Source organism: Spermophilus citellus (assembly GCF_964194105.1).
Source record: "Spermophilus citellus genome assembly, chromosome: 3".
NCBI lineage: Eukaryota > Metazoa > Chordata > Mammalia > Rodentia > Sciuridae > Spermophilus > Spermophilus citellus.
In genome coordinates, this window is record NC_138184.1 from 54,401,382 (window position 1) to 54,414,047 (window position 12,666).

Sequence of the window (12,666 nt, forward strand, 5' to 3'; positions counted from 1 at the left end):
AGAAGCAAAATGGTCTCTGTCCATGTATTTGTGTACTTCCTTAGGTTCATCCTCACACTTGGAGTTGGGCAGATAAGTCATTAAATAACTGCTATGCATATTGTTGAGGTCTGGATATAAAGTATCCCTCCCAAAAGTTCACGTGTCGGAAAAATAGAAATGTTTAGAGGTGAAATAACTAGACTACAGAGCAGTAACTTTATCAATAGACCAATCTAATTGATAGATTAACAATTTGAAAGGATTACTGGGTGGTAACTGTAGGCAGATGGGGTGTGGCTGGAGGAAGTAGGTCACTGACACTGTGCCCCAAGGGATTATATTTTATCTTTGGCTCCACTCTCTCTGCCTCCTTAGTGTGGTGAGCTGAGGAATTTTTCTCCACTGTACCCTTCTGCCATGATGTTCTGCCTTGCCTTGGGCCAGATTGATGGAGTCAGCAGACATGGACTGAACCTCTTAAAATGTGAGCTCAAAATAAATTTTTTGTCCTCTAAATTGCTGTTGTTGAGTATTTTGGTCACAGGAGGAAAAAAAAAAAACAACAACAACACATTAAACAAAGATGTGTACTTGTGTTAAGGGCACAGAAGTGTAAATGAGTCCCTACCCAAAGGAGTGCAAAATAAAGTACTAGAAGCACATGAATGTATGCATATGAAAGAATTGGAGCACAGTGTGCCTGCAGTGAAACAAAAGTCCTTATTATCTGAGACTAATACAAACACAATCTACTAGTGGTAATGTGACAATAGCTTGAATGTTTCTCACTCCATAATCAACTGTACCAGCATCCAGTCCAGCCATTCCAATTAAACTGTGTGCCTAGTATGTTAGTACTTTGTTTCAAAAATAAAGTTCCCTAGTTTCCTCTCTACTGAACCAGCCAGGATCCCAGCAGGACATCGATGTCCTACTCAAATCAGAATAATTTAATAAAGATTTAATAAAGAGGCTACTTACAAAACTTTGGGTAGTATGTAGGGAAATCTGAATGGATATCCATTATCCTGAATCTGTTTTCATCCATTAATCTAAAGAAGGGAGAGGAACAGATAAGAACCAGAAAGGAGAAAATCTGGTAGAGAGGTCAACTTCAAGGAGAGCTATCACACTAGATTGAAGGACTCAGTCAGCCCCAAGTGGCCCCACAGGGAGGGACCCAGAACAACAAACACTCAGGCCGCTTTCTCCTCCCTTTCTCTAAAATCTTGTGCTCAAAGGCAAGAAATTTATTGCTGAAGGCATATAAGTAAGGAGGTGGAAAAGAATAGAGTCCTGATTCCTGATAGTTAGAAAATCAAACAACTTTCCATCGCAGAGAGTTGCTGTGAAAACAGATGACTCTAGGCACATTATAGACTCAAACATACCTCAGACACAGTAAGTAAATGAGAAACATAAGTTATTAATTACATAATGAGAGTTTTTAATTATTCTACTTAATTTTGCAATTATATATGCCTCCTGGCATTTTCTCCCTACACCATAGGCACAGAGGGAGGAGAGCCACCATTTTCCTGGGTGGCTGCTGTGACTGCACATAGTATTCAACATTTGCTATGTATGTCAACTCATTTCATTCTCCCTAGAAAGTATGAGAAATCATTAAACTATGGGAAAGGTGAAGAGAAGAAGCTCAGAGATGGGAGGAATTGACCAACTCTAGATAGGGCAGAAGGGTAGGCGGGGAAGGGAAGGGACAAGGGGTTAGCAATGATGGTGGAATGTGATGGACATCATTATCCAAAGTACATGTATGAAGACATGAATTGGTGTGAACATACTTTATATATAAACAGAGATATAAAAAAATTGTGTTCTATATGTGTAATAAGAATTCCACTATCATGTATTTAAATGCATTCCACTATCATGTATTTAAAAAATAAAAGCAATTTAAAAAATTTAAAAATTAAATTAAAAAAAAGAAGAAGCTCAGATACTTTACCTAACTTGCTTATGATTATAATCAGGAACTCTGGTCAAATCTTTAGTCAATTATTTCTCCATTACTTTATGTGATAAGTTATAGATGAAAATTTTTTTCATCAAATTGATGGGAATATGAGGAAAATTTGCTAAGAATAAAGCATCCGCCACAGGGTTTTCCACATGAAAGACAGTCAATAACTGGTTGACATGATGAGGGGGAGAAGCAGGAAGAGAATGATGGTTATTGTGAGGTGATGGTGATAATTCCAGTGATGGTAGGCACTGAGGGTACTGATGGTAATGTGAACTCAGGGCTAAAGATCCTCTATAACAGATACCAAGAAGGACCAAAAAGTGGAAATGGCCCCTCTCCATCTTACCAGCCACATCTTTACCCACTTCACTCATCCACATGGTTTATTATCCAAGGGTGCAAAGGAAGGCAGGCAAGGAAAGGGAAAGCAGGAAAGCAAGACAGTTCTTGGGTGAAAAGAATAAGGAAGCATAAAGAACTGTTAACCCTCTGCTTACAATATTTTTTTTTAAATACAGTTTGTCTAAAGTCACATTTGAAAATAAAGTGCTTGGTAAATATGCCAAGGGCAGAGAGAATTTGTAAAGCAGGTTCACTTCTCAAAGGACAGGGTTAATGGCATAATTGTGGTTTTGAACATTTTCTTCATATGGATTCCTGCTCCCAAATAAGGGTTTAGATATTAAACTGCCAAAATTAGATTCAGAAGGCAACTTCAAGCACTATTTTTAGGTAAATTTTTTTCTTGTATCATTTTAACAAACAACTGACACAAAATATTTAATTCTCATAAAAACAGCAATATTAATGATTAAGATAAATGTCATTTTCCTAATAATGTGCCAAGGAATTGGTCTGTTGTAATTTTGTATATTTGGAGTCCTGTATGCTTCCTGTATTTAATTTTCTACTTCATGTTCAAGATTTGAGAAAATTTCTGCTAATATTTCATTGAAAAGATTGTGCATTCTTTTGGTTTTTTGTATCTCCGAGCCTTCGTCTATCCCTGTGAATCTCAGGTTTGACTTTTAATGATATCCCATATTTCTTGAAAATTCTGTTCATGGTCTTTTAACATCTTTTCTCCATGATTAACTCTATTTTCAAGATTATGTACTTTGCGTTCATTGCCTGAAAATCTATCTTTCAAGTGGTCTAGTCTATTGGTGATGCTGTCCACTGAATTTTTAATTTAGTTTATTGATTCATTCATTTTGAGAATTTCCATTTAATTTTTCTTCAGAATTTCTCTTTCCTTACTGAAGTGATCTTTCACTTCTTGAATCTTGTCTCTGATTTCACTCCTTACATCATCTTTTATTTTATAGATTAATTTACGATAAACTTTCTAAATTCCTTGTCTGACATTTCTTCCATTCAGTTCAGTGGAGTCTGCTATTGAGTCACTCTGATCTGTTTGGATTGGGTCGTTCCCTTGCTTTTTCATATTGTTTGTGTGTCTACCCACCTGTCCGACTAGATCTGAAGCACTGGTGTTTCTAACCAATATACTTGTTGTGATCCTGTAGGTTTCCTGTGCCTCGTCTATTAGAGGGGAGCAAATAATTGCAACCAACTATGCACACAATATATAAATAGCACTAAATGAAGTACTTAATTCCTATTTTGACACAAAGTTAATTGACACAATAAACAGCTATGGTAGGCTCAGCAATTGCTATCAGTAAAGACAGTAAGTAATCATGAATTACATATGACATAAAATCAACAATAAGTGTTTTCTATGACTTCTGTTGTATTAATCATTGCTATAGCATTAGTGGTGGGGTCTGGCATTTTTAAACCAATTAGTGTTAGGAGAAGTTCTTAAAGAAGGAAGAAGAAGGGATGGGGGATCAGAAAAGGGTTTGTACATTCCAGAGGTAAATAGGGCAAATGCAGAGGCAATGTAGGATGTGTTGTTTGTGAAGAGGGAGGAGAAAAACTAGAAGTAAAAGAATTAAAGGAAGAGTGAAAGAGAAAACACTAGAGTTTGGCTGTTAACAAGAGAAAAAAAGGAAATAGAAGCAAAGGGAAGCGGTTGTGAAACAGACAATACAAAATCAATCCCAAATATACTAATCAAAAACCCTAACCCCCTCAAAAAACAGAGTAAGGAAAAATAACTACCTTCAAGAAATGCTCACAGAGAAGTAGTTTTCTCACTGTTTGAATCCCTTGTCACAGAGCTCTGAGAAAAGCCACTTCCCTCTAATCTGCCATCTTGTCTCTCTCAGATTCTAATGAATGATAAGATTTTTCATGAAACCAAAAATATTCCATGAGCCCAAGTTTATAAATATTTTAGGAGAGATACTTCACGTTTTTTATTTGCATAATGTGTCATTATCAACCTCTGTGTTTAATATTTCTTCAGAAAAAAAAAACTCACATTTTTTTTTAAAAGGCACTGAAGAAACAGTTTCTCTAGTTGATTGTAGAAAAACATTCCTAAACTTTCCCAATTAATTGCTTTTGTAGAAATGTATCATGCTTTCAAATAAAATACATGCCACAGGTCTGGAGTTGTGGCTCAGTAGTAGAGCACTTGCCTGGCATGTGTGAGGCCCTGGGTTCAATCCTCAGCAGTGCATATAATAAATAAGATAAAAGATCCATTTACAACTAAAAAATATTTTTTTTTAAAATAAAATATATGCCACCGATTTTCTTTCTATTTATTTATTTATTTATTTATTTATTTATTTAATACACGACAACACTGGAATGTATTACAATCCTTATTACACATAACGAGCACAGTTTTTCGTATCTCTGTATATAAAGTATGTTCACGTCAACTTATGCCATTATACATGTACTCTTTTTTTTTTGCATTACAATTTTTTTTTTTTTATTGGTTGTTCACAACATTACAAAGCTCTTGACATATCATACTTCATACATTAGATTGAAGTGGGTTATGAACCCCCAATTTTACCCCAAATGCAGATTGCAGAATCACGTCGGTTACACATCATATGTACCACAATTTTTCATATCTCTGTTTGTATATAAGGTATGTTGACCCCAAATTCATGTAAGGTATGTTGGCCCCAAATTCATGATTTTCTTTCTTTAGATTGAGTTTTTAGCAGTAATTTAGCAATTGAAACTTCACTCAACAGAACATATAAAACACATAGTGAAGAAAGTGTCTTTTCCTCACCCTCCAGAAATCATCTACTTTTACAGATATATAGAACTAAATTCAGAAAATTACACAATACACACTTTTTGCCATTTATTAGATTAAGAAATTGATATTTTTAATAGAAAAGAAGGGAGGGAGGGAGAGAGGTAAAGAAAAATGAAAGTCAGAACATATCCTCCAGTTTGATATAAAATATTTTATAATTTACATTAATGTACTTAATATTTTCATATCAAATGTTGCCTCTTTTTTTCATTTTTAAAAGCCTATCATAGAAAAGTTAATTATCTAAAATGGTTCATGTGAAGTGATAACAAGTTTGAATTATAACTTAGTCAATGAAATGTTATTTTATATTTTATTGCTTTGCTGCTTGTTTAGTAATCATCTTTGCAGTCTGTCTAAACAATTCTCTGTGCACTGACATTTGCAATAGTGTGTTTACATCACAAAGTTAGGCCCTGTCGTTTGATATAACAAGAGGCTATATTCTGCAGCACCCAGACACTTTGCATACCTCAGTTCCTCTTTGGCAAGAGAACATAATCCTTTTTCATCTGTCGTGTTTAATTACCTTTACAACATTAACAATAGATTACTAAAAATCAATGGAGGAGGAATAGATTAATTAGGTTCCATGGGGTTAAGAAGTGTCATATGCTTTTACTCAGTTAAGATCTATTTGAAAACTGCAACTTCATTTTCCACAAAGCTGGAAAATGTACTCTGATTTTCATCTATCAGTTCTTGGTCTTCTTTTAAGACTGATCATAGCACAAAATTAACAATCAATAATTAACAATGCACTCTGACTCCACCATACAATCCTGGAATGGAAAGGAATGTCATATTTCCTTAAACACGCAGATGACCTATAGCATTGTACAATATGTTCTCCATCCTTAGGAGGCGGTTGATGCCCCACCCAGATATCTGAGGGATCCCTTTTACTAATCTGGTATCCCCCTCCTCTCCAAAGGTGTTGCTACCAATATTCTCCAAAGTACTGCCATGGGGTTACCAGAGCCCTCTCACCTAGAGGTTTTGGGGAGACATATCACTGTGCTGGCCCTATTCAGGACCCATTGCTAATGATGCCTGGTGGAAAGGGCATGTACCTCAAGGCCACACTGACTCTGTGGTATGACTCCTCATGGGATCAGACTAATTTCACCTGAAACTAGGTGGTTGCTTTCTTCCATTCCCTATCCTAATTCTTTTATCTTCTTCCTGGTGTCTTCCAACAGCTCTTCCTTAACTATCACCTGCACACTAATCATCGGTTCTTCAGAACTCAGCCTAAGATCTTACAGAAGCAAAGACTGAAGAAAAGACAAGCACACAAATGGTCTTCCAGTACTGGCAGGTAATCAATTGTACCTCTTCCAGTTTATAAAGACCCTGTTCACTGTGCTTTATAAACACAAGTTGGGGAGTGGGAGTCACATGCCAATTATGTAACTATGTGAAGGGAAGTTCCTAAGGTCTCCAAAGTCACATCATCTGCAGAAGTCACTAACTGATTCCTACTTTGGGGAAGGCTACAGTTGGCAAGAGCTGCTCTTTTCGGCAGAGTTCAGGCAGGGCCCTGTGCTGCAATTCTCTCTGCATTGTGAGAACAAAAGAAATCTGAGGCTAGTGGAAGAAAAAAATAGACAAGCTGAGCATCAAAGTACAAACAGCTCTTTGAAGCTTCCCTGATAGAGGTGGTTACATTTGTGCCATAGCTATTAGGTTGAGTCTAATAATGAAAGGACAGATCTCCACTCTGTGCTGTCAGTAATGAAAGCTATCAAAACCAAACCTGAATGGGCCTCTCTGTTGCCCTGTAAATCTAACTTAGACAGCTTAATGAGGGAGGGACATTATCTTTTCTCACACTCCAGTTTTACTCACATTAAGAAATGTGGCCCACATTGGCAATTAACTTGAGAGATTAATTAAACCCAATAGCAAGTTCAGTTCCTTTCATGGCACATTCTGTTATCATGTGATGGCACCAACATGCTGTGGGAACTTAGCACGTGTTAAATAATAATTACTAAAATAATCAAACTAATTTGGACTATTTTTTTTCTTATTTACTTATTTATTTGTTTGTTTATTTATTTATTTATTGTGCAGAAAACTGGCAGCTAACCTCCATGGTAAATTAATATCCAATCTGATATAGCTACTCAATATTTCAACAGTGTTGTTTCTAACCTCTGCTTTATTACTCTGAAACTTCTAAAAAATATTGCACAGCAATTGTTCTTCTTTTCTCAGCAATTTTACTCAACAATTGTATTTAATATATTTTATTAGGTCCTCTGAAAATTTAAAAGGTAGTCAGTCAGAAAAATCACTAACTTTGAACCACTTTAAGAAGTGACAACAGGGGGCTGGGGATGTGGCTCAAGTGGTAGCACGCTCGCCTGGCATGCATGTAGACCGGGTTCGATCCTCAGCACCACATACAAACAATGGTGTTGTGTCCGCCGATAACTAAAAAATAAATATTAAAATTCTCTCTCTCTCTCTCCCTCTCTCACTCTCTCTTTAAAAAAAAAAAAAAAAAAAAAAAAAAAAAAAAAAAAAAAGAAGTGACAACAGGGTCCCATATGTCTCTTCTAAACAATGTCTGAGTTCCAAATTCATCCTTAGTTCTTGTGCTTGTGCAGGTGATCAAACCCAGGACCTGGTGCAAGATAAATACATGCTCTACCACTGCACTACACCCTTAGTCCCTATTTCTGTGCTTTCTTCTCTGAAATGCTCAGTGCTTTCCTGTGTTATTATATGTAAAATCTGGTATTAAGAAATAGGAGAGACTAAAACAGAACACAGACTTTAATAACAAAAGATTTTTGGCCTGTCCTATTTCTGATTTTCAAATAGTGAAAATTATGCTATTAATCAAAGTAAAAATTATTATGGAGAGTATACCTGTGTAAGGTTTTCCTTATGTTAAACTCTGTATTGAATTTAACTGTAAGTAAATCAGAATCTCTTCCAAAAAGTAGTTTAGTTTAGATCCATAGCAACTGTAATCCAAAAAACAAGCTTGTGAAAAATCACTTGTGTAACCTGAACAAACCTTTCAGGTATGATTAGGTTTAGAGGACCCAGCTCAGTTTTAGGCTTGATATTTTCTTTATTTACTTTTATTGTAAATTTCACTTGATCTAAAGGTCAGATAGTACTAGTAATTTCCCAAATAATTCTCACTGTTAAATTTTAATTGAACCAGATATCAACTATTTATTCTAGAATTACTACTCATGATGATCAAGTAGTTCAATAAAAAAAAAATATTAGACTATTTCAACTAGAGCATAGTAATATCAGTCAAGGACAACACTGCATCTTCAAAGCAAAACTGTTTGATTCCACTTTATTCCTGAGAGACTTTAGTACCATCTTTTAAAGAAGTTACATTGGATAATTTGAGGAGAAACGATATTGTGGATTAATATGGTTCTGTGTTTTGAATATGGAGTAGTTTATAGGTATTCTTATTATTATTGACCAGTGTTACTAATATTTTCCTTAGAAAGCCTACCCACCTAAAAAAAGGCTCATTGATTATATTTACCAGTTATTGTGGGCAAATTTTCTTTATATTTAAGCTGTCTGCCAAGGATTTGTTACAGTAGAAACACAGCCTGAGTGTATCATAGGGGGAAGTTAATTGAAAACTTAAAAATCCATATAGATTACAGATACAAAGAAATATCTGATTTCTGCTAGATAATTTAAAAAATTTTAGAATGGGTTCTGGAAATTTGGATCAAGTAAAGGGGCAAGTAAACATTTTGATTAAATATAAGAAAAACTCATTGCATGAACTTGGCTATCAAATTCTGTAATATGTGGCTTATTAAAATAACTTCTCAGTCTCTTTTTGTGTGTGTGCAGCATGTAAGTTTGAAGTTACATGTGAATGTTTATCGTTTTTTTCTAATTCTCATTTCAATAGTGTTTAGGGCTTTCAGATGCCTTATTCTAGTGTAAACAGGAAAAGTCCATATTTTTTGTGGTTAATGCTTTGGTGTGTCACATACGGAGTAATTTGTAGAAAACGTTAGCACAATTTTAGATTTTCAGTGGCTTGTGACATATATTATATATATATATATATATATATATATATATATATATATATATATATATATCTTTATAACATTTCTGTGTTCACTAGTATAAATGTTCTGGGCAAGTTTTAATATTTCAAACGCCTTTGGATATTCCAGCAATAAAGGCAACATGTTCTGCAATAGGATTTCATACTTATTTGCCTGCTTCAATACTAAAATAGTCTATAACTGAGCACAAACTCCTTTCAAAATTGTTATAGAAGCAGGGAAGAATGATAAATAAATTCTGTGAATTGTGGTTCTGTTTATTTCTCTTAAGGGAAGGCTGATCATTTATCTTATGGATATTAACATTGGTCTATTATTAATTAAAATCCAATTTTACAAAATACGTATCCTATTTTGTAATTTAAGAAGACATTGATTATAAGTTGGATTTGGTTTTCATCATGGACTCTAAAGTTTCCATCAAAGAAGAGAGAGCTCTGTTTTCTGCCAGCTTGTTTTAACAACACAAGTATTAAGAGAACCACAATTCACTGATGCACTTATTCTTGTCCCTAACTGTGAATTTTAATGGTAAATACACTTGTACTACTGAGAACTATTTTGACACTTCACATTTGCAAAATAGAGCATTGGTAATATCAGTTGCAGATTTTGTATTTAAAATTTCTGGCTTACATATCCAATGGTGCAGATTTTGAAATTTGTAAGAACAAAACTTGTTTAAAAAAACAAGAACTTGCTCTTATAGTTTTGTGACCTTGTGTACTTTTGAAATAAAACCAAGAAAGCAGTTCTCTGCCTTGTGGTGTGGCTCTATTATGCCATTTTCAAAATGTGTACTAAAGCTTCAATATGTTATTTTTTTTCCTACTTTTCTACATGGAGGTTTCCTTTCCCTGGCCCCCATGTATCCTTTAAACAGGAAGAATAAAGATTGTAACAACCATTAAAAAAAAAAAAAAAGAAACAGGAGTCTTCAAACTTGACCAACTGGAAAAATGTTAATTAAATTCCTTCTTTGGTAAAGGTCAATAAAATTGTTTTAAATTGATTGCATGCACATGTCGAATCATGTACCTATAACATAGGTCTAGTTAACAAGATAGTTATTATAAAGATACTACATATGAATAATAAATAACACCTACTCCAGCACCACTGCTTCCCAATCAACCTACCCAAAGAAGTGGTTCCCAAAAATCTCACTACCAAGGACTCTATTTATTAACATTTGAGAATGATATATGTTTTAAATATTTTATGTATCCAAGATAAATAATTAATTTCCTTTTTGGTGTTATTTTTAAAAAGATATATACACTGTCTAAAATTTATGATCAACACATGATCAAAATTAGGACACAGAATTATCATATTTTGACAGATTAGCAAAATGTGATATTTAAATAGCCTCTTCTTAGTCAACGTGGTTACTGACTCCCTTTAAGAAATAATAAAGAGGAGCTAGGATTGTGGCTCAGTGGTAGAGTGCATGCCTCACACGTGTGATGCACTGGGTTCAATCCTCAGCATCACATAAAAACAAATAAATAAACAAAATAAAGGTATACATAAAAAAGAGATGACACATTTTAAAAAAAGAAATAATAAAGAGCTTTAACATCTTCTATTTTCAAGGTAATCCTATGACAAGGTGATAAATTAGACCAATCCTGATAGTCTTTAATTCAGAAAGTTTACATTAACGAGTCTTTTATAGCACAAGAAGTTTCATCTACCTGAGTGGCACCGACACTAGAAAGAGATAGTAATAAACATTGAACACCAATGCCCCAATAATAATGACATCACAGTATCTGTTTTAGTTAGTTTTTCCATCATGTGACCAAACATCCAACAAGAATAACTAGAACTAGGATAGATCGATTAGGTTATGCTAGTCACAATCCAATCATTTTGCCTCTGAATATTCCTGCACTAACAGAACTTTTGGGAACACCTCATATCCAAACCACAACATTATCTCTTAAGTACATTTCCAATTATCACCCAAAACATCTACATATTAATGACAGAGCATTGTTATACTTGCAAAAAAAAAAAAAAAGAAAAAGAAACTAGATGGTACACCACTGAATTTATCACATTTGGAGGACCTTAAATTGTCATGAAGTAAAATATTTGACTCAACTAACCAAATACTAGTCCATTAGTCTATACTTTTCACTGAGCCTATTATTTGGGGTACACTAGTAATCACAATGGTTAATAACGTCAAGCTCATATGAAATGTACTTAATCATTTAACATAAAAATCCTATGTAATAAGTCTTATTATTATCCTAATTTTTCAGGTAAAAAAAGTAATTTCACTGAGGTTAATATCATGCAGAACCATACAGAATCTGGATTTACATGTTGCTTGTTCAATCTGGATCCAAAGGGGATCAAGCTTGATAATCTCTTCACCTAATGATGAAGGAAGATTCTATGCAAATACCTGCACAACAACTTGCCTTAGAACCACAGGTGTCCTTCAGTCCTGTCAGTACTGACACTGTAAATACCATAAGAGACATATCTAAAGACTTTTCTTATATTTCTTATGTCACCAGTTTATTTTGCACACAAAATTAGTTCAATGGTTCTAACATCAATTTGATTTCTCATTATAGCAGAACTGTGCAAGAAGAAGTAGATAACATAGGGAACCGACAGTTCTACTTACAGAATATAACACTGGAAAAAATATAATCTATGTAATCCCACTGAATTCTCAGTATGTTAAGAGAAATGACATAATTATACCTTTTTTGGCATAATGATATTTTAGTGACAAATTATTAGAAAATAATTTTAATCTACATTCTCTAATTTGAAGAATTTGTTTTCTTTAGATGATCTTGTAATGCTTCCTTTCTCTCCAAAAGGTAGGAACATTGACATAATAGGCTATTGAACAACCAGGAAATCATGTACTCTGGCTTATTTATCAGTTCGTATAAGTATTAACTGTATTAGCTTACAGAATTTTCCCATATTGTTTACAACTATAGTTATAGAACTCTACAAAACTGATTATGAAGAGACTCCTACTTATGACAAGATGTAAAAATATTTCATCATGAGAACAAGATGCAAAGGACAGATTCCAAAGACTGGCCATTTCAGTATCAAAGAGTTTACCTTTTATTATTAGCTGACTCTAGTATGGAAATTGATCTGACATGCTGTTTTAGGCAGACACCAGTACTCGTAAATTCTTGGTGAATTCAGGTCACCAAACATAAATTATTAAAATCCTAAGAACATATGAAGGAAGTTAAAATTAATCACTGAGTGGCCCTATCCTGGCTATTATGGATCTTCAGTTCTGCTTTTTACAGATTTTATAATAGCAGTCTTCCAATTGAAGTTGGAAGATATTTTAAGAGAATTGATTTCCAAATCCTCAACTTTTTTCCTAAAATTGATCTGAGAATGCACCTGCAGTT

General features: G+C 34.1%; 1 protein-coding gene across 4 annotated transcripts in view; it reads right to left on the reverse strand.

Moving 5' to 3' along the window:
* FHIT (fragile histidine triad diadenosine triphosphatase) overlaps positions 1–12,666 on the reverse strand; it is a 1,488,252-nt gene that overhangs the window by 1,260,809 nt on the left and 214,777 nt on the right. Inside the window, exon 1 of one of the 4 annotated variants that reach the window (XM_081285108.1) lies at positions 964–1,027. The exons of the other annotated variants lie outside the window; for them this stretch is intronic. The gene's annotated coding sequence lies outside the window, so the exon portion shown is untranslated. Of the gene's footprint in view, positions 1–963; positions 1,028–12,666 lie in introns of those variants that run through there. 4 annotated transcript variants of the gene reach the window in all.